Source organism: Marmota marmota, unplaced genomic scaffold (genome assembly GCF_001458135.2).
Source record: "Marmota marmota marmota unplaced genomic scaffold, marMar, whole genome shotgun sequence".
NCBI lineage: Eukaryota > Metazoa > Chordata > Mammalia > Rodentia > Sciuridae > Marmota > Marmota marmota.
In genome coordinates this window covers 12324020-12343942 of record NW_025999942.1, presented here as the reverse complement: position 1 = coordinate 12343942, position 19923 = coordinate 12324020, and the positions used below count along the sequence as shown (strand labels likewise).

General features: G+C 44.0%; 1 protein-coding gene and 1 long non-coding RNA gene across 3 annotated transcripts in view; one reads left to right on the top strand and one right to left on the bottom strand.

Annotated features, from left to right (window-relative positions):
• The window catches only part of LOC107153230 (zinc finger protein 709), a 33412-nt gene extending 25970 nt beyond the window's left edge, over positions 1–7442 (bottom strand). The window contains exon 1 of one of the 2 annotated variants that reach the window (XM_048801344.1): positions 7300–7442. The gene's annotated coding sequence lies outside the window, so the exon portion shown is untranslated. The remainder of the gene's footprint in view (positions 1–7299) is intronic. The other variant, XM_015498752.2, reaches the window with a different exon arrangement.
• Positions 7443–7466: 24 nt separating this feature from the next.
• Positions 7467–8466, top strand: LOC125616321. The gene is made up of 2 exons (XR_007346943.1): positions 7467–7880; positions 7987–8466. It is a non-coding gene; the product is annotated as an uncharacterized LOC125616321 (long non-coding RNA).
• Positions 8467–19923: the final 11457 nt, after the last annotated feature.

Below are 19923 nucleotides of genomic sequence, written 5' to 3'. Positions count from 1 at the left end.
AATTAAATCCTATTGGGGTGAGATGGTTATCACACCCAAAAAGCAATGACTTCATATAAAGTGCCAACAGAACACACGCTCTGCTTTCAGTTTCAATCAAGGAAAAGGAAATTACCTGATCTACTGGAGGTCTAGGAAAAAAGCCATTAAGGCTGAATGGAGCCTGCAAAGTGCAACCAATGTTATCCCAACCAGCTTTTGTTTAGGAGTTGTTAACTCATCCCAGGAATAAATAACATCCCCTTTTAAGAGAAGGCACTGATGGACATCCATTCTCTTCTGGACAAAACTTTAAATACAGATTGGGCTAGTTTTTCCACCCTATAATGCATCTATTCTGCAGAGAGCTAAAAATAATATTGCTTAGAATATTCAGCCCACAATACCAAGTCCACAAACCCTACTGGCTCTGATGCCAGGCAACTAAGGCTGATTCATGATGCTAGACTTAAAGGATATATTCTTTTGCATTCTTCTGGAAAGGATATCCCAATTATTACTTGCTTTTCAGTGGCAAGGACCTGATACCAATGTTGCATCCTTGCTGGACCATCCTACCCCAGGGATTTAAGACCTATTCTACTGTTTAATGTGAATCTAAAAAAAAAGACCTGTGAGAGTTACAGCCATATCAAAGAAGGCTTTTAAAATATGTGGATGATCTGCCTATAGCCAGTCCAACCATGAATACTGCCTTTAAACACTAAAGCTGCTGTAATCTATCTTGCCCCATGTGGATATGTGGTATCCACTAAAAAGTCTCAGTTTTGTAAACAGGTTGCCATCTGGGATTCTAGATTATCCAATAGACCCCAAGTTGCTGTCAGGTTGCAAGCAGGCTCTCTTTTGAGAGTTAGAGAAGTCAGGAACCAGATAGTTATATGGGTGTCTGGGAATGTCAGGACTCTGCCATGTTTGTGTTTCTAATTTTGGACTAATGTGGCAAAAGACCTGAAAGTCTTTTCCATGATAGATGCAGGTCAGGGTCACTCATAAAAATCTGCCCTAACTGGCTTTTTTACTGAGAGTCCCTGACTCTCTTAGGAAGATTTGGGCTATTTTTTTCCCCAACTTAGCAGAATGAGGGCATTGCCACCTGAGGGTAATTTAAATTTTCAAACTTAGACAGCAAAGCAACATAACCACAGACTCCATCAAGGCCTACCTCAGCTTTCACTAGATGCTGTAAGAGTCTCTATTTTTGTTTTGTTTTGTTTGGGGTGTTTTTTTTTTCTTTTCCCTGTTCCTAAAGTGGAACAGAAATAGAATCTTGGAGTCCACAAAGCCAAGGCCCATTCAAGAAGTTAAAACAAAGCCATTTCAGAGCCCTTAACTTGGTTCCTGCCTGATTTACAAAAGGTGTTCTGCTGAGAGCCACAGCCAAGTCAGAATGGCCCCTGGCATTTTGCCAATAGTATTGGTTGAGAGGTGAGCCATTAAGATGATGCTGGATTGATTCAATTGTATATTAGACCTCTACTGTCCGCCTTGGCCTGCTACTTTGGAGTTCCCGGGCTACTTTGGAGTTCTCACGGGGATTCCTGGAGAGTTCGCATTGGTTGGGGAAGTGCCAGAGGAGGGATTTCTGTGTGGTGTGTCCCGGGAGAAGGCCGCGTGCGTGGCGTTCACGGGAGTTCGGAAATAAAGTTTGTTCCTGCTTCAGTGGCTCGTGATTTGTGCCCAGCCAGACTGCGGCAGTGTTCAGACTAGTAAAATAATGTCCAACTCTTACAGTTCTCTTAGACACTGGGAGACATGCTGTGACTAGGATGCCATCTGTCAAAACAGCTGGACCACACAGCAGAAGGCAGAGTACTGCCTGCTGGAAACATGGGGAGAGAGCAGGCCAGCCTGTTGGATGATCCAGATGCCAACTGCACATCAGACTCACACCTCTCCTGAATGGGAACAACACAAACACTTTCGTACTGAGGAGAATGAGAAATGAGCCAAAAAAAATAAGGGGTTTCTGACTCTTAGGATAGAAGTGCCAGGTGGAGACAAAGTTGCCATGGGCTCCTCCTCCTGCCTGCACAAGCCTGGCCCCTGGCAGAGCACCTGCATGAGTACTTGCCATGGGAAGGAAGCCTTGCTGACCTTCAGCAAGTCCCAGCTGGCAGGGCCATGCAGCCACCAGACCCCAGCAAGTGTATCAGAACTCTGCTGTTCACCAGAACAGTTCAAAGACTAAATGGCAGCCCATGTAAAAGAGCATGAGATGTAAAAGGGCACAGGACATGAAATAACTCAGGCTTTTGTAGACTGACAGGTAGAGCCTGCCCAGGTACGGAGTACCATGGGAAATGTCAGATATCTGATGTACTGGTAGATAGATACCTTCTCTAGGTGGGTCAAGGTTGACTCTTCCAGAACAGAAAAGTCTTTAGAAATGTCTAGAGTACTTTTGAAGGAATTGATCCTGACGTGATGATGCACAATCTCACTGCAGAACTGACTTAACAAGGGAACAAACATTGGATGGCCAATGAAAGTTACATGCATCCTGGAGACCCCAATCTACATGGAAAACAGAGAAGGTAAATCACACCTTTAAAAACACTGTGGCTAATATATGCCAAGAACCCACCTGCAATGGGATATGGGGTTGCCAACTGCTCTTGATTTAAATCAAGCCCAGAAATACTATGTTAGAGACCTTGCTGGTATCCTGTGGAAGGGCAAAACATGGCTCTCACAAAGAGACCTAGACTAAAAGAGCATTATGACAATCAGTCAAATATTTATTAATTGCTGTAGTGAGTGGGCTTTCTCCAGGTCCCCATTAAGGTTCAAGTCACCTCTTCATCTGCTCCAGGGAAAGTCCCCAAAAGGAAAATGACACTCCATTCTAAGACCCCATTCATCACCCAGCTTCAGGAGCAAACAGCTTAGGGATGTTGTAGCCCATTTCTCCACAGAAATGGGAGGTAGAAATTGACAATGGGAAATGTATCGGGGTCCACTTCATGCTGTGAACATAACCTTGTGGCTTAACTTAAATGTATCAGGGATCCATTTCATACTGAACATAACCCAGTGGCTTATTTTAAATCTGACAATGTTTTTTTCCCACTTTATCTTCTCCCTTTCCCCTTCCATAACCTTGGGGTGACAGATTGCCATACTTCTCATCTTAACAGGAGTTAGCTGTCCTTGAGCTCACACAACACGGGAACCATGTAATTCAGACTTGCAACAGTGCCACAATATCTAAGAAACAGCCATCTCCCAAGTCTATGAGTAAATTATGAAACCTTACAGGGCACACTAGAATGCAGCCTCTGAATCACTTCTTTGTAACCTTCTGTTCCCCTCACATGACAGAATCACAGCCTCTGAAACTGGAGTTCCCAGTTTCTCCTCTGCTGGCAATGCGATAAATCTTTTTCTTTTTTTCCTCAAAACTGTCCTCATTATTGGACTGCCATTGGGACATTGCCTGAAGTTTCAGTACCACTGTGTCTGTATGCTGACTCGACAGTTCCATGTATACAAATTTTATGAAGTGTTAGCACATGGGAACAAAAGTGAATGAAACTGTCAACATAAAAAACAAACTTGAACAACTCAAGTCCCATAAGAACAGGGGAATACCAAGGTTGGACACTGCTCAAAAACACTGGCCCACTTTAGGAGGGCCAGCCACCCTGCTGAGAGCAAGTAACCACAAACTGGGACTCCAATTACCCCCTCCACAAGTTCAATGATTTTATTTTTAGCAAAGCACATCACTTATGTTTAGTTACTATAAATGATAAAACTTAGAACTGCCAAAAGGAAAAGAAACTGCCAAAGGGAATCCTAGGAAAGAACTATAAATGAAGAAACCCCCCTCCTCTGCATTCTGCTAGAGCAGTTCCTGCACAGACACCCCCTCCCCCTTATGACTCAGAGGATGCTCCCTTTTTAACCCATGGCAGATACACACCTTGATCCAGAAAATCCCTCCCCTCTTTTTCTCCTCATAAGCAATTAGCTGAACAAATTTCTCTTCAGGGATCAGAACAATTCCTTGTTAATCAAACTGGGCTGAAGATTCTCTCCTTCCTCAAGGACTCTGAAATTTGACTCACTGGCAGCTGAACACAACATAGAACCCCTCTTCCTGGCCCCTCCATAGAACAGGCTCACTTCCAGTGAAACATCCTCTGACCTGGGATCTGACCTGCCCCCCTCCTCGCTACCCTCCCCTCCAGCTTCTTCCTAACCCTGTTTGCCCCTCCCTAGGAAAGCAGCCCTTTTCTGCAGGAGCTGTGGGTGCTTGCAGCGCTCACCTGTGGTTCTCCGCCCCTCCTGCAGTGCTCCTTAGAATAAGTCGCTTATCACCCAAATCTGCATTTGTTTCATTGGACAGTCTGTGAACAACCCTGGACAATATCAACTGCACTCTCAGAAATGGCTTCTCCTTATCCTTCCCATCTAGTCCCCCACCACATCTGCCTGAGGACCCCAGGTTTCCAGAGCTCTAGAGCTTCTCAGTCTAAAGGGCTCCTTCCAGGGTTGGTGTGAGCAGCCTAGGCCTCTGCAGGGGAGGCTGCCCAAAGAGCTCTGACTGGACCTTCAGTGACCTCCTTTTGCAGGATCACATCTGGCCTTGGATTATACTTACTGGGATTAAAGATCTCTTCTTCTCAGTCACCTTTTCAATAGAACAGACTTGGTGTTTAAAGAACCCAGTAAAAACACTCATACTCTGTGTTTATGTTCATAGGAGAAAAAATTTTAAGCCACTTACATTTAATACTTCAGTAGGAAAATCAAATTTACCCATCTTGCTTAGAAAACGAACATGTTATTTAATTACTATTTCCAATATAACATTTGGTAATCAATCATCACAGGTGACTGCTGGGAAAGAAAAACACTACCAAACAAGTTTTAACTAATGGAATAAAAGAAGAAATGTTTCTTTGTTTTTTGTCTGGATCTTTCTTTTTCCCCCTGACTTATACCTCTATCTTGCCCTTTAGGAATATTTCCTAATCTCTCAGCTTTATTAATAAGTTACTTTTTACAATTAATGAAACACTGAAGCTAAAATAAGTGAACAAGTCTAACTAAGACAACAAACCCGGGGAGCTGCAGCACCACTGGACACTGACCTGTCACACTCCAGCTTCAAGTCAGGCTTCTGTCACCAGGCATGTCCTCCCACCCCCTCCTGCTGCTGAAGACCTTTGTAGGGTTTTCCTTCACCTTCCTGGGGCCACTTTTCCCTCCTCTTTGAGATAACTGTTCTTCCTTCCAGCTCTGAGAATCCAGAGGGCAAGAACCATGTCTGTCATGTTCCCTCAACACCAGCATTTCACTGCGTGACCTGGGTATCTCCAGCTGCTCCCCTCAGAATCTGCAGTCTACACCTCAGTCTGTCCTCTAGGAGGAGCTGACCCAGGGCCTGAAATTACCTGCACATTGACAGGCACAGGATGGCTGTGGGCACCATTTGGAAGCCTCAGGAAAAAAACAGGAAAGTACCTGAGGACATAGGACCCTAAAAGTGGCCTAAAGACACTGCAAAGGTGTCTGTTCCTGGGCAAGATCAAGAGAGGCATAAGTAGTTTTTAACACTCAAATTCCAGGTCATTCCTCTCTGCTTTGCACTCCTGGGAGACATGCAGATACATAAAAATAAAAACAGACAAAACCACCACAAGACAAACAAAAAACCCTTTAAAAATTGGCATCCAGTACTCAGTGAAACTACGACCATTAAAACACTCTCCACTTGAATGCAGTCTTGGGAACAAATGTTGACACAGTGTGCCCTGGTGAGTGTGAGACACATGCTCACCTGTGCAAACCCAAAGAATGGTCTGCAACATGCAGTAGAGCAGGAAGCGAGGCATTTGCAAGATGTGGCAAAGCCACAGCTGTGACAATCAGCATTTCATCCTAGGGCAGAAGGTCCCTCCCCCAGTTCCTCATTAGCTGAGGACTTGGGGCGGGCAGTGTCCTCTGAATGTCAGCTAGGTTTTACTGTCTCCTATTGGGTTAAAGAAATGCACCTTTTCTTGCCCCACCTCCCTCTGTTCTCTGTGGCAGGAAGGTCTTCTTGGGGTGAATGTATTTTGGCACACAGTTCTTCTTTACCCAGTTACTATTTCTAAACAGAAAGTTTCTACCTCTGTTGGTCCAGATTGCCCCTTGCCTGACTTCATTTGTCAAGAGCTGTTTAGGTGCAGGGACTTTGATCTTCCATATCACAGGCGGTGGTGCTGTTGTGTGTTAACTGCTTGTAACCTTCCATCCTGCTCTTCTTACCCTCAGGCTACCATTCTTACATCCCAATTTTACATTTATGTTTAAATACTGTATTCAGAAAATGAACCCCTGACTTTCTATTTCTCACAAGATGCAGTTAGCATGAGGAATGCTGAGAGAGAATTGGAATTTTAAGGATTTGCTGCCAGCCCTTGGAGAAGTGGGGTTCTAGAATGGAAAATTGGTTTGAGATCCTACTTCCTGCACATTTGGAAGTGTCTGTGGGGAGTACAAGTTACTTCTGTCCAGAAAGGAGGGTCGATGGGGCCCCACTGGGGCCCCACTGCCACACTCAGAACACATCTGAAGATCCCCTGACACTCTCCTGGGCTTGTGGTAAGTCACAATGGAAACTTGGGGACAGGGGCTGTGGCTCAGTGGCAGAGCGCTTGCCTGGCATGTGTGAGGTACTGGGTTCAATCCCAGCACCACATATAAAGACAAAAATTTCTAAAATTATTATTTTTTTTAATGGAAACTTGGCAGCCTAAGTGCTCACAGGCTATGGCGTAGCACTCTGACACAACAGCAGCTCTGTGTACTGACATTTAACCTCAGGGTCGTGAAGAACCAACCCTCCGCAGCAAAAGGGAAATTAAAACAACTGGGACTGAAGAACTCCCCTTTGGTCTTAGTGCAGTAAAAGTCCCTAAGTTGCGTGAGCTGAGTCCCTAGGTTGAGGACAAGCTTGACCCCTTACAAAGAGGGCATAGCGCGTCCTCTAATAGAACCGACCAACTCTCTGGCCCAAAGTAACCCAGAGCTGTTACGTCTGAAAGTAAAGGCCCTGCTGAGCCCGGGGCTCGGACTGAGGGGTTGTCCCCCAGGTCCTGGCGCCACTAATGCGTGCTGCTTCCAGATCTCGGGTCCTCGCGCTCGTTTCCCACGACGTGCTCACCGCGCTCTCTGGGATCGGCTGCCCAGGGATGACCTAGGAGGTCGCCAACAGGGAAGAGACAGGGACCAGCCCCGCGGGCCCAGGGGTCAGGGGCCCAGCGCCACCTGCCAGCCCGGACTCGGCCACACGCAGCAGCTCACCCGCAGGCTGGGTCCCCACGGCAGGTGCCGACAGGGTGCCGCCAGTCCTCTGCACACACTAACCGGTGGGCCTACAGGGGGACTCACCGTCCTCCCAGGGCTCACAGGCTGCGCAGACGCACCGGGCACTCGCGAGCAGCGGATGCCTGACCTGAGGAGGAAGGACCGGATGTGGTGAGGAAGAAAAGCCCTAGAGATTGCAGAAGCCCGCCCTTCCTGTCTATCTGCGCACCGGATTGGACAGTCCTACCCCAGGTACAAGCATTATGGAGTGACAGTTATGTCATCCTATCTTTGGCTGAAGTGGGCCAGAGTGACAGGTACTTGACCCAATCCTTTTCAAGCAGGATTTCCTTGCCCTGTTGGAACCTGATCCTCCCAGGAAACTTTTCTATTTCGCCTGGTGTAGAAGGCGATTTGTAAGTAGGACAACAAGTGTCCACGATATGTAAAAATAAGTGTGCTGTTCACGGCTGAAAGTGTGAGAAATAGACAGTCCAGTGATCCATTTTCAGAATACAGTTTTTGCTTTAAATGAAAAATGAGAGGACGTAGGAAAGGCAGCTGGAGGGGAGAGCTGGGTGGAAGGTACAGGCAGGTCCCGGGTGAAAATTCAGGGCCCTGACGAACAGGAGGTGAGAAAAAGCCCCCACTAATCACCAAGGATAATGTACAACAGATAGCTAGCTCCTTTACCTCAGAGTTGGAAAATGGAAGATGGAGGTGAACTCAGATGGAAGTTACAAGAAGGAGGGTGGTACTCAGGATGCATTTTCTTTTTTTCTTTCTTTTTTAAAATTTGTTCTTAGGTATGAGACAATAGCTAAGAACATGACAATAAAATGCATTTTGACATATTATACATATATGGAGTACATCTTCCCATTTTTCTCATTGTACATGATGTGGAATTAATTACATTTGTTGTGTATTCATATATGTACATAGGAAAGTGATGTTCCATTCATTCTAAGATGTTTCCTATTCCCTTCTCCCCTTCCTTCTTTACGGTCCCCCAGAATGCCTTTTCATTAACCACTTCACAAATATTGTCTTTCATGCTCTGACCAGAACCTGAAATGAGTTTTTCTGCTATCAGTCCCACTTCCCCCAATGGTGAGTGTTCTATTTCTTGTCACTTAAATAAACGCAGCTGCTTTAACTCTTCCTTTTCGTGATTGCCCATGAATTTTTTTTTCCCATGGACTTTATTCTTCAAAATTTGCAAAACAAGAACCCAGAAAAAAGACTGTAATGGGGGGGGAGGCGCGCTGAGGCAGGAGGATCAAGAGTTCAAAGCCAGTGTCAGTAATGGTGAAGCGCTAAGCAATTCAGTGAGACCCTGTCTCTAAATAAAGTTCAAAAATGGGCTGAGGAGCTGGGGTTGTGGCTCAGTGGTAGAGTGCTCGCCTAGCATGCTTGAGGCACTGAGTTTGATCCTCAGCACCACATAAGTGTAAAATAAAGATATTGTGTCCACTTAAAACTAAAAAAATGAACTAAAAAAAAAAAAGACCGGGATGAATGCTCAGCTCTCTATTCAGGAATGAAGTTTCACGCAGGAACAGGGAATGCATGGGTGAAATGATGCCATGGGACTCACTTTCCTGGTGGAAAATGAGCCCCGAGAACAAAGAAAGGCCCTGGGCTTATATAGGTTATCCTTTGAGGTGACTATCATGAGCAGCGCTATTGATAATTACTTGTAGGCGGGTTGTCTTTGAACTCAAGTGTGTATTTTATCACACCAATCATCAAACATAAACAATTAATGCAAAAGTTGTTGGGTGTGCTGGGACACCCCACATAGCACTCAACACACACTAATTAAACACTATATGTAAATCACACCATACTAGGGCAATTAAACATGACAAACATATTACAGGATCCTAGGGCAACCACAAGCCCCAAAAGTACCTTTGATGCCATGTGACTTCTCTTAGTGGAAGAGCAGAAGATGATGCTGTCTGGTGGTTCTCTCCAGCCAGTGGTTGGATATCACCGAATGGAAGAGTTGATCTGAGGATGAACACCAAGGTGGCCAGTCTCACTGGTGTCCTCAGCGAAGCTCTTCAGTATGGGGAGCAAGCAGTTTAAATACCATTCCAAGTTGGTGGTGTATGTTGGAGATTGGCTAAACCCAGTGAACTATGTCCGTTATGTCTAGTGAGATGATGTAATTGCAACTGGGCATGTTCTTTGTGCTTGTCCATGGAGCTGTGCTCCCTACCAATTGTAACCAGTCATAGCTAAGCATGGTCTACGACTAGTGCTCCTTATAGCTCCTTATCAATTGAAAGCAGATATGACTAAGAATGCCAATGGCTGCTGTTCCTGAGTCCCAGCATTGTAGGGAACAGAAGAGGCAAGGCACCAAAGATAGCAGGAAATAGTTTTATTTGGCTGCAGCCAGGTTCAGAGGACACAATTTTAGCTGTAATTCATTAATCCCCTGAACCTTGAGTTCAGGTAGTTTCAGAACTTTATACCCAGCATGTAAGGAGAGGGGCTTAGAAGTTCATATAAAGCAACTTTCCACATAAAGCAGTGAAAGTTCTGGGCAAGTTAACCTTTCAAGGTCAACACCTAAGAAGGGGCGAGCTTTTTCTCCCCTTTCCTTCTTCCCCCTGTCAGTTGTTACCATGGAGCCCAATTGGTAACTTATCTTAGAAATGTAGATACCTCTGTGAAGCCCAGATCCAGGTTAGAGACCTTGTCAAAAGATCTTTCATTTTAAAATCATACTTTGCATTTGCAAACACACTTCTACAAACTACTATACTGGATGATTGTGAAAAACTAGTAAGGGGGCATCCAGCACTTGGAGTGCTGCTTTCTTCCAGGCCAGTGGCCAAGTAAAATAGAGCAATAGGAAGATAGGAAGTTTAACTACATTGATCGCTTGTTTAGAGACTCTTTTGCTGACAGTCCTAAAATCAGCCCTGGTGAAGATTTCTGGAGAAGCCCAGTTAAGATTTTCTGTGGAGAAGGGGGTGCCACTATAATTCCCCCCTTTAATACTGCTTCTCATAATTTAATCCTTTAAATTAAAGAGCATAATTATGATCATCTTGGCTTAAAGCCTTATATAATACCAAAACCTTAGTTGTTCTCCTTTTAACAGCGGCTTCTATAGTGGATCCAATAGTTTTAATGCACAGTGGAGCCAAACATAGGAGCAATACACAGGTTAACAGCAGAATACCCACTATACCAATTAAGCTTTTAAATCTACCAAGAGTTGAAAACCGTCCCCCAAAGCATGTTTGGGTCCCAAATTTTAATGCCCTTCCAGGTCTGAACTGGCACGTGTGCTAGTTTTCTTATGTTGGCTATATCCGTAACTGCTTGTCTATTGTCATCTATTTGGATGCAACAATCTGAACTGTTGATCTGTCCACATATTCCTCCTTTCTCAGCCAGTAGGTAATCTAATGCTAAGCAGTTTTGATAGATAGCTGCTCACATCTGGGTCTGCTGTGTGGTTATGTGGTCAAAGCCTGTGGCAGTCTGATTAGTAATAATTTCTAGTATAGCTTGTAAGTGGATAATTCTGTTCAGCATGCAAATAGGAATCCTAGAGCCCCAACTGCCATCTTGTGCCCTGGTAGCAGGAGCATAAGTGGCAATAATCCTCTGGGGTGGTCACTCATCTTTACCCCAAGATTGGTGACCTCCCAGATCAAGCCCTTGCCCAGTGGATCTCTTTTTTCTTGGCCCTAGATCCTCATCAACAGGATCCCTAGGTCTTTTCCAGTTGCATTGGGCAGTAGGGAAAACCCAGGTTTAATAGTACCAACTGTGCAGGTTCCCCTCCAGTTTGTTGGGAGTTAGGTATATGCCACAAATCCAAAATAGTACATCAGATGCTTTCCAGTTAGAGAGAGCCAGATTACTCCAGAATTTATGGATCTCAGGGATGCCATAAAAGAACTGATTCTGTTAGTGTCTGGACACATACAGTTAAAAAGAATTTGTTTCTTATGGGGCTTTTTGCATATTAGGCCCTAATCCCCAGGGTTATCTTCCCCAAACCAAGTAGATTTCTCTGGCTACTGGGTGGAATTCCAAAACAATATTTTATTATGTGGGGTTTCACCGACCCATAGGGTGTTGTGGGGTCTAACTCTGCCAATACATTCTTCACCAAATCTTAGCCTTGGGGCCTTTTACTCTTTAGTTCCTGGGTCTTATTATACAGAAGTAGAAAATAAGTATCTAGACTTATTCTTGTCCAGAGCCATTCTTCACTCATGAGGGCCCCTCCCCAGATCCAACAATTTTTAACCCCATAGGCAATATGTAAATTCCATCTGATGTTTATATATAATTTATATATAACAGTGGAATGCATTACAACTCTTATTATATATATTACATATACAATTTTTCATATCTCTGGTTATATTGTTAGATCAGGACGCAAGAAAAGACCACTGACTCCAATTAAAATCAAATTAAAGCAAGCTTATTATTTCAACCAGCCGGGCTGCCTCTCTCCACAAAAACCTCGGGAACAAGACAGCAGCTTTCCTGCAGCCCAGCTTTATAGCCCAGAAAGTTACACAAAGTGGGGTTACAGATAGCAAAACTCTGACGAGCATAACACAATTTTTGCTGGCCCTGACATCAGATTTATGAAGGTAATTAGAGCCTCAGACAGGGTCATTATCTGGCCAGGGAAGGCCAAGATTCATGAGGCATCACTAAAGTTTCAGAGAGGGCTGCTATCTGGTCAGAGAGCCCGGCTTGGGTGAGTTCAAGGCACGGGCAGGCATTCCAAGCAGGTTCAGAATTTGCAGTAATTTATAGTAAAGCCGAAATTATCTTTTCATGGCTTTTTGGCGAGATGGCTCCCAATTTTAAGAGAAAAACAGGTTGGATTTATCAGTATACATAGTATACTCACACCAATTCATGTCCTCATACATGTACTTTGGATAATAATGATCATCACATTCAGCCATCATTAATAATAGCCCCTGCCTGCTGCTCCCTTTCCTTCCCACCCCTCTACCCTATTTAGAGTTCCTCTATCCCTCCCATGTTCCCCCTCCCTATCCCATTATGAATTAGCTTCCTTATATCAAAGAAAAAAAAATCAGCATTTGTTTTTTTGGGATTGGCTAACTTAGCATTATCTTCTCTAACTGCATCCACCATCTGATGTTCAAACTCTCGGCCAGTAATTCTATCACCTCTGCCACAAAAGCTGACCCAATAGTTATTGTGATACCAAATCTGGGAATGATTTCCTGGAGGAGCATCCTGGCTACCTCCATAGCCTTTTCAGTATGGGTTGGAAAGGCTTCTACCCAGCCAGCGTATGAGCTCACAAAAACCAAAAGATATTTATAGCCCAGTGAGCGTGGTAGCTCAGTGAAGTCTACTTCCAAGTCTTCAAAAGGTTCTTCTCCTATAGTTTGGATTCTTGGTGGAAGCTTTGGCCCCTGACAAGAACTGTTGTGAGCACAAACCTCTCATTGTTCACAGATCATCTGGGTGGTGCTTGTGAGCCAGAGGGACATAGAAATGCTGACTCAGAACTGTCTCAAGTGCTGTATATCCAATATGTGTTCCCCTGTGGAACTGCCTGATAAAGGCTGGGGCTAGAATCTCCAGGATGGCTATGTGGCCATCAGAAAATCTCCACCATCCCCCTGGGGGATTAAATTCTTTCTTTAGTCTTAAACCAATTACTTTCATGCAGGGAATATTTTGCCTCCTATTGTGTTAGGGGGTCAGGCAGAAGGGCAGCATTTAAATCTGGGACTGGATTCTCTTCCTGTTTCTCCCAGGCAGCTACTCTTAAAGGCTCAATTAAGTAAGCTATGTCAGGAGGCTCACTTACATTGAGATGAACTTCTCCCTATTATACTGTTGAGGATTAGATCTACTCCCACAAGGAGGACTGGATTCTCTCCAGTTACCCTGAGCAACCACAACATTTCCTCTTTGATTACCTTGGCAATGCACAACTGCAACTTTCCTAGGAGCCCACACTGCACCCAAAAGTTTAAGGATTTCCTTCCCATACTTTATACCTTTTCCTCCTGAGTTAATTAGCCCCTTTTCTTTTTTTTTTTAAGAATATGAGCTCAATATATATTATGATTAAAATATACAAATACTTTTAAACTCTATGTCAGTAGCATTATATAAGCAATTAGTCAATTGGCAGGTTCTCTGATTTTACATAGTGAATCCATTATAGTATACCCACTTCTCTTAGTCTTTTTAAAAATTAGTTACAAATGACAGTACAATACTCTTGACAATTCATACTTTTGAATCAAATGGGGTATAATTTCTCATTTTTCTGATTGTACAGATTGCAAAATCACATTGGTCATGCAGTCACCAATATACATGTAAATACATGTAAATCTTGGACTGGCCAGTAATAATCAGTTCCTGGTTTCTGGACAGGCAAAGGAAGTGTATTCCATGGTGATGAGCAAGGCCTGAGAATCCCATGTTGCAAAAGTCTGATTAAATGTTTTTAAATTTTGAGTTGTGCCTCATGAGGAATATGATATTGTCTCAGGCACACTGGCATGGCTCCTGGTTTTAATTCCACTATTACCAGGGAGGCTAGTCCAGGTGGATTGTCCGCTGCCCACACTCCTGGCACTTGGAAAGGAAGCTGTGGCCTCTGTTGTTGTGTCTCTACTTGGCTGAAGAGATGCCACTCCTCTTCTTGAGGAATTGTGAGGGTTAAAATTCTTGCTTCAGGTTTTCCCAATGATAAGGCTGCCTGACCTCGTGCATCAAAGTTATTTGAGCCTGGAGTTTTCCTAGCAGCCTAAGAAAACTAGTTTTTCTGGGAGCTCATAACCCACTTGAATCAAAGTGTGAAATATGATATATCAAGAACTATGTAATGTTTTGAACAGCCAACAATAAAAAAATTTAAAAAAAAAAACTAGTTTTTCCTAGGCCCTAGTTTTCCCATCAATGGCACTGGGAAATCTGGCATGTACAGGAACTCATGGCTCATTTCATGGCCTGCTAAATTGCATTGCCAGGACAACAGGAAATGATGATGAGCTTTGCTGCCAGTGGCCCTAATAATTGTGGTCTGTTTCTTTGAAAGTGGGCCCACAGGTTGGTCACCACTGAGTGGTGAGCCCCAGTGTCCACCATAAAGTCCATTCAGACCATAGGCTCCTTGGGGCCCAAAGGGATGGAGCCCAGTTGGTCCTAGTCCTCATCATAATTTTCCATGGCTTCCAGTCCCACAAAATCTTTTTCAGGGGCATCAGATGGGTGTTTGCGGTGCTGGTATCATAGGGGACCTCTTTGTAAGGCTGGTATCACCCTCAAATAAGTTCACCTCTCTTGTCCTGGTAAGGAGCAGCAGCAGCCCAGTCCTTTGGTTGGGGCCATTCAATCTTCCAGTGGCCCTCTAGATGGCAGTAGGTGCACCTGTTTGGTTTCAGCTTAGTCCCAGGTTGAGATGGTCCCTCCAGCCAGATTTTTCTTTGGCCTTGAATTTGACCCTGATTTTGATTTTTTTTTTTTCTTTTCTCCAGTGGGATGCCCCTTTGAATGATTTCGGAGTTTGAAATAAAGGCAGCTGCAAGGAAATCCATTTTCTTCTTCATCTTTCTGTCTGCTTTTCATTGGGCCTCTTGGTCTTGATTGATAAACTCTGTAGTGGTGACTTCAGTCGCTCACTGGCACACTTCCCAGAAAATCCTTCTAATTTTTATTTTCAGCTTGTCCCACAAAGGCTGTGTTGATCATTCACTGGTTGTCTGGTGCCTTAGGATCAAAGGGAGTGAAGAGCAGGGAGGCCTCACACAGTTGTTCATAGAATTCGCTGGGGCTTTCACCAGGCTTCTGGAGCACTTGTGATATCTTGTTCATATTTAGGGCTTTCTTTACCCCTTCCTTTATACCTCCTATGAGGGCTTCTAGATATCTCTTTATCTTTTGGAGGCCCTCCCCATTGTTGGAGTCCCACCTGGGGTCTGTGTCAGGGAACTGGGCCTGGACATAGGCTTAGATGTTGCCTTGTGTATCTGGAGCATGTTCCTCTAGCCATTTTAAAGCTACTCAAGTTACCTATCTGTGCTCCTCTGTATTGAACAGTCAGAAGAAGCTGGTGACAGTCTACCCTGGTGGGCTGGTGAGTCTGGATAATGGATTGCATCAAATCAATCATGGCCTGGGGCTTTTCCGTATAGGAGGAAGTATAATTTTTCCAATTTAAAAGATCAGTGGAGGTGAAAAACTGATACATATAAATGCATTGTCCCCATTGAACATATCCCTCATGGTCAACATAGGCAGGTTCTCTAGCCTCTCATAGGGGCATCTGGAGAACTCTGCTTTGGGTAGTGGCTCTCATCTTAGGACAGGTTCCCATTCTGGTCTTGGGAGGTGGAGGAGTCTTTTGTTCTGGGGAAGTTTCTGGCTCTGAAGACAAATTGGAAGAAGGAATAGCTGGTGTTAGAGGATTATCACCTGTTGCCTCTGGGGAGAAGGGGCTGTGGGGCAGGCTGCTGTTCCAGTAGTCTTGGTTGGGTGAGGTTGGGTAGAGTGGCACCTAAGGTGGTGGATTTTCTTCTGGCTTATTGGGCAAAGCTGGTTTCTCTTCTGTCTTTTCTCTGTCAGATTCTCTTTTTCTAGCTGCTCTCTGCTGAATCTTAGAGGTCGCTATGCTCCAGGCTAACATCAGCTTGGACTGTCCATCTAGAGAGGCTCCCAACCAAGGGGGCTGTTTCTGTACTATCTCTTGCCAGCAATCAATATAAAGGAACTGGTTTGGGTGTCCAGGGGTTCCAACAACTAATAAAAGGACCTCAGCAATGACTCTGTCATCTAAAGATCCTTCTGGTGGCCAGCCCACACCTAGGGTAGGCCATTCTAATTCACAGAGAGTATGCAACCTTTGTAGAGTGAGTTTCACCCCATAATTTCCCTTAAAACCCCTCTTAAGATTTTGCAGCATACATTCCAAGGGGTTCAAGGAACTCTGTTTACTTTGTGTGCTTCCCGTGTTCCACCCTAGTTGGTGTGGCACACTTAGGACAAGACTTGCTTTGTCTGTCCCTCTCCAGGCATTCCTCTCACAGGAGAAAATACTCCCACTTGGCAGGCGCATTGGCCCACACCTGTACTCCAGCAGATTGTAAGGCTGAGGAAGGAGGGTCTCGAGTTCAAAGTCAGCCTCAGCAACTTATGGAGCAGTTGTCTCTAAATAAAATATAAAAAAGGGCTACAGATATGGGTCAGTAGTTGAACACCCCTGGGGTTAATCTTTTGTTTAAAATTTAAAAAAAAAAACCCTCTCAATTACTCAGTGTTTGATTATGTAATGAAGCATCACCCTTACATATTGAAGCCAGGTTTCTAAGGACTTCCTGCATCGCATCTCTGTGGAGATTCTTCTGGGAAGGATCCAACAGAGCCCACTCCTCCTGGGTGAAGTTCACAGCCACATCCTCAAAGAACACTTAATTCTAAAATATTCCAGAAAAGTGTAGTGCAGGGCAGGAGAGACTGACAGCATGAGGGTACTATTCTCATCATGTGGGATATTCTCACAACTTTGTGGTCTCCAAATATTTATTTCATGATTTTATCATCAAAACTTGTACTCTTGGTGTGCACTCACTTCCCCAAATGGAAGCACTCCAATATAAGACCTGAACTATCCAAAAAAAAAAAAAAAGCACCAGCAGAGCAAAAACACCTTCTTCTTGTGGAGTCCAGGAAGTCAAGCATGCTCCTGGGTCACCCCTAATGTTTTTGTAGGTGATATCTAATACATGGATTAATGAAGCCTACTACCTCCTGTGCAGAAAACAGTTAATATTAATCCTCCCAACAGCACCTGCCCTTAGAAATGCCTGCTGACAAAGTTGGAATTTTGCTGAGGGGGAGTTAAAAATTTGGAAAGAATCCCACCAAACAAAGCAGTAACACCGAGTCATAGTGCTGGGAGTATACATAAACAACAGGACCTTTACTGAATGTCTGCCTTCCTTCAGAAATATAATTATTTTGTTCCACTCTTATCTGAGAACCTAAAATATCACCCATCTGGAAACACACAAGCAAACAAAAAACCAACTCTGCGCTCAAGGAGACTGGAAGCTGTGTGGTAGAAAACATTTCATACAGGTGGTCACAATGTGTTCACTAGGGATGAGAAAAATTAGAAGGCTGCATCTGTTTGCTCCAGACCAAACCTAACCAACCACCAAGAGGAACAATGATTGATAAACAATAATTTCTAATACTTCTGATAATGTCAAAGAAGGATGGGGTAAGTGAAAGGAGGCATGTGTCTTAGGAATAAATCAATGTCACCAAAGTTCATTTCTTCCACGTGCTAGCCTTGCAGAATTTTATAAATTTCCAAAATAGACATTTTGGTGGCCAAGAAAGTAATCTGGCAAGCCTAATAGGCATAAGAACTGTGTAATAATTGTCAACATTGTCTGAATCACAGACTGCCAGCTTTTCTTTTTCACATAGGGTGACCAAACATATGACACACATATGGGTGCCTATTTTATGAGATTACTTGTGTGTGAGCAGTGGTGCTGGTATAATAAACCTAATGCACTGTCAACTGCAGGATTTGGTAAAGCAACATGCTGGGGAGGTTGTAGCCCAGGAACCACCGACACCACAGAGCCTAGGTGTGCAAGAGGCTGTGCCACCAGGATCATGTGAATAGGGAGTGATGTTGTGCAATCATTTTCTCCTCAAGAACATATCCCTGTATCTAAATGACACGTGATTGTACATAAAGGACTTTCCAATTATGATACTCCAAACAGCACAGAATTAGCAGACAAAGGAAGAAGAAACCAAGAGATAACAAAGTTTTCAGTGGGCTTCCTTTATGGGCAAAGCCGATTGATGACATAACAGGTATTCTAGAGGGGGAAAAATCACAACATGAGCCAAGACAAACCTAATTGTAAAAATACATTTCAGTCCTATTTCACAAATACCATTCTAAGTTCTCACATCAAAGGATATCAAAATACATTAAACGAATTACAAGAGGAAAAACAGTGTAGGAGAAACCTGCAGTACTACGACTTCAGAAAGCCCGGCACAGAGTAATGTGAATAAGTGCATGAGGGAAATGGAGACATCCAGGAGGGGGAAGAACAGGTGAGAGCCACGAGTGGGGAAAGGGCCAGATCTCAGGGAAGAGGAAAGCCCAGGAGGAGGCCAAGCAGGGGAGGCTTGACACCACCTGCAGGACAAGGGCCCTCAGTCAGGGAGAGCAGTGGGGAGACGGGACAGTTGACCCTGCAGCGGTACTGCCTCTCACCTGAAATTTACCATGACCTACAGCCCAGCGAATTTTCAGACTATTTCTACAAGTTCATGATGTTTTTCCTCCAGAAATACTGCCAGTATACCACAGTGAATCTCTCACTTTTTCTCTCTCATACAATATACAAATGCACACACACACATGCACACACACACATACACACACATACACACCACTCAGTGCTTAAAGCATGAGGAGAAAATGCCAAAAGATGGCATTTTTCACTATCCCCAGAGAACTTTATATCCTTTTTGACCCCTAAATTCAGAAGAAACTATTTCCAAAGGCTGAATCACCCAAGATATTATGAGCCAAACCTTCTGGGGAAAGAGAAGCACCCAGCTCCATCTCCCCCTAACTTTTCTTTATGTTCAGGGAGGAGGAAGGGCTGCGCAGTGCTCATGAAGACTGCCTAGGGAGGCCAGCGTGTCCTAAACAGCAGGCCAAGGCACAGTTGACAGAATGGCTCCTCGCCCACAAGACACTTCATCACCAGCAGAATACCTCCATCACCACAGCCTGGAGTCACCCCTGGGCATTTACCAGAAAAAAATAATTGACACCTTCATGTTCCTTAACATGTATACCAGTGTTATCCACACCAAGAATATGTAAGACTGGAGGCTACAAAAGAGAGATTCCCAGGAAGGAGTGCCTGATAACTATCAAGGGAAACTGCCAGTCAGAAGTTTTAGTAAGTTTAAAGCCTAAGGATGTGCCTAACCTCCTATTCAATGTTTGTTAGTGTGATTATGTTGCCCTAAATAATGGAAATAAAGGGATCTTTATTTTAAAAAGAAGTCATGCCAATAAAAATGTCTACAAAAATTGGATGACATTAAGTAGGTTAAATATTGTCTTTACATTTCTAATAACTCTAGCAATTTTAAAGATGTGCACTCCCAAATAACAGCCTTGTTTTCTCTGGCCTTATTATAAAAACAATTTCTCAATTTTCACACCTCCTGGTGAGAGATTATTGATTTCTATCATCTTCATGGTATTCACTGACCTGTTCCAGATTCTGTAACATTTACTTTGCATTAATCTCATTTCAGTACTCATGTCTTTTTGTTTCTCTCTCATAGAAGCACCACCCCCAGAGGACTTTAAAATGTTCTTCCCAAGCCAGACTTTTGTCACAGACCCCTCAACCAACCTGATTTCCCCAAACAAACTCCAAACTGATTACCCAACACCATTCACCCTCTCTCATGTGGAAGAAGCGAGAATGAGCACAGCCATTTTCCTTATAGCATTAATGTCACAAGTGGTTACTATAGACTCAGTCTGAGGCACAGTTAGATTCA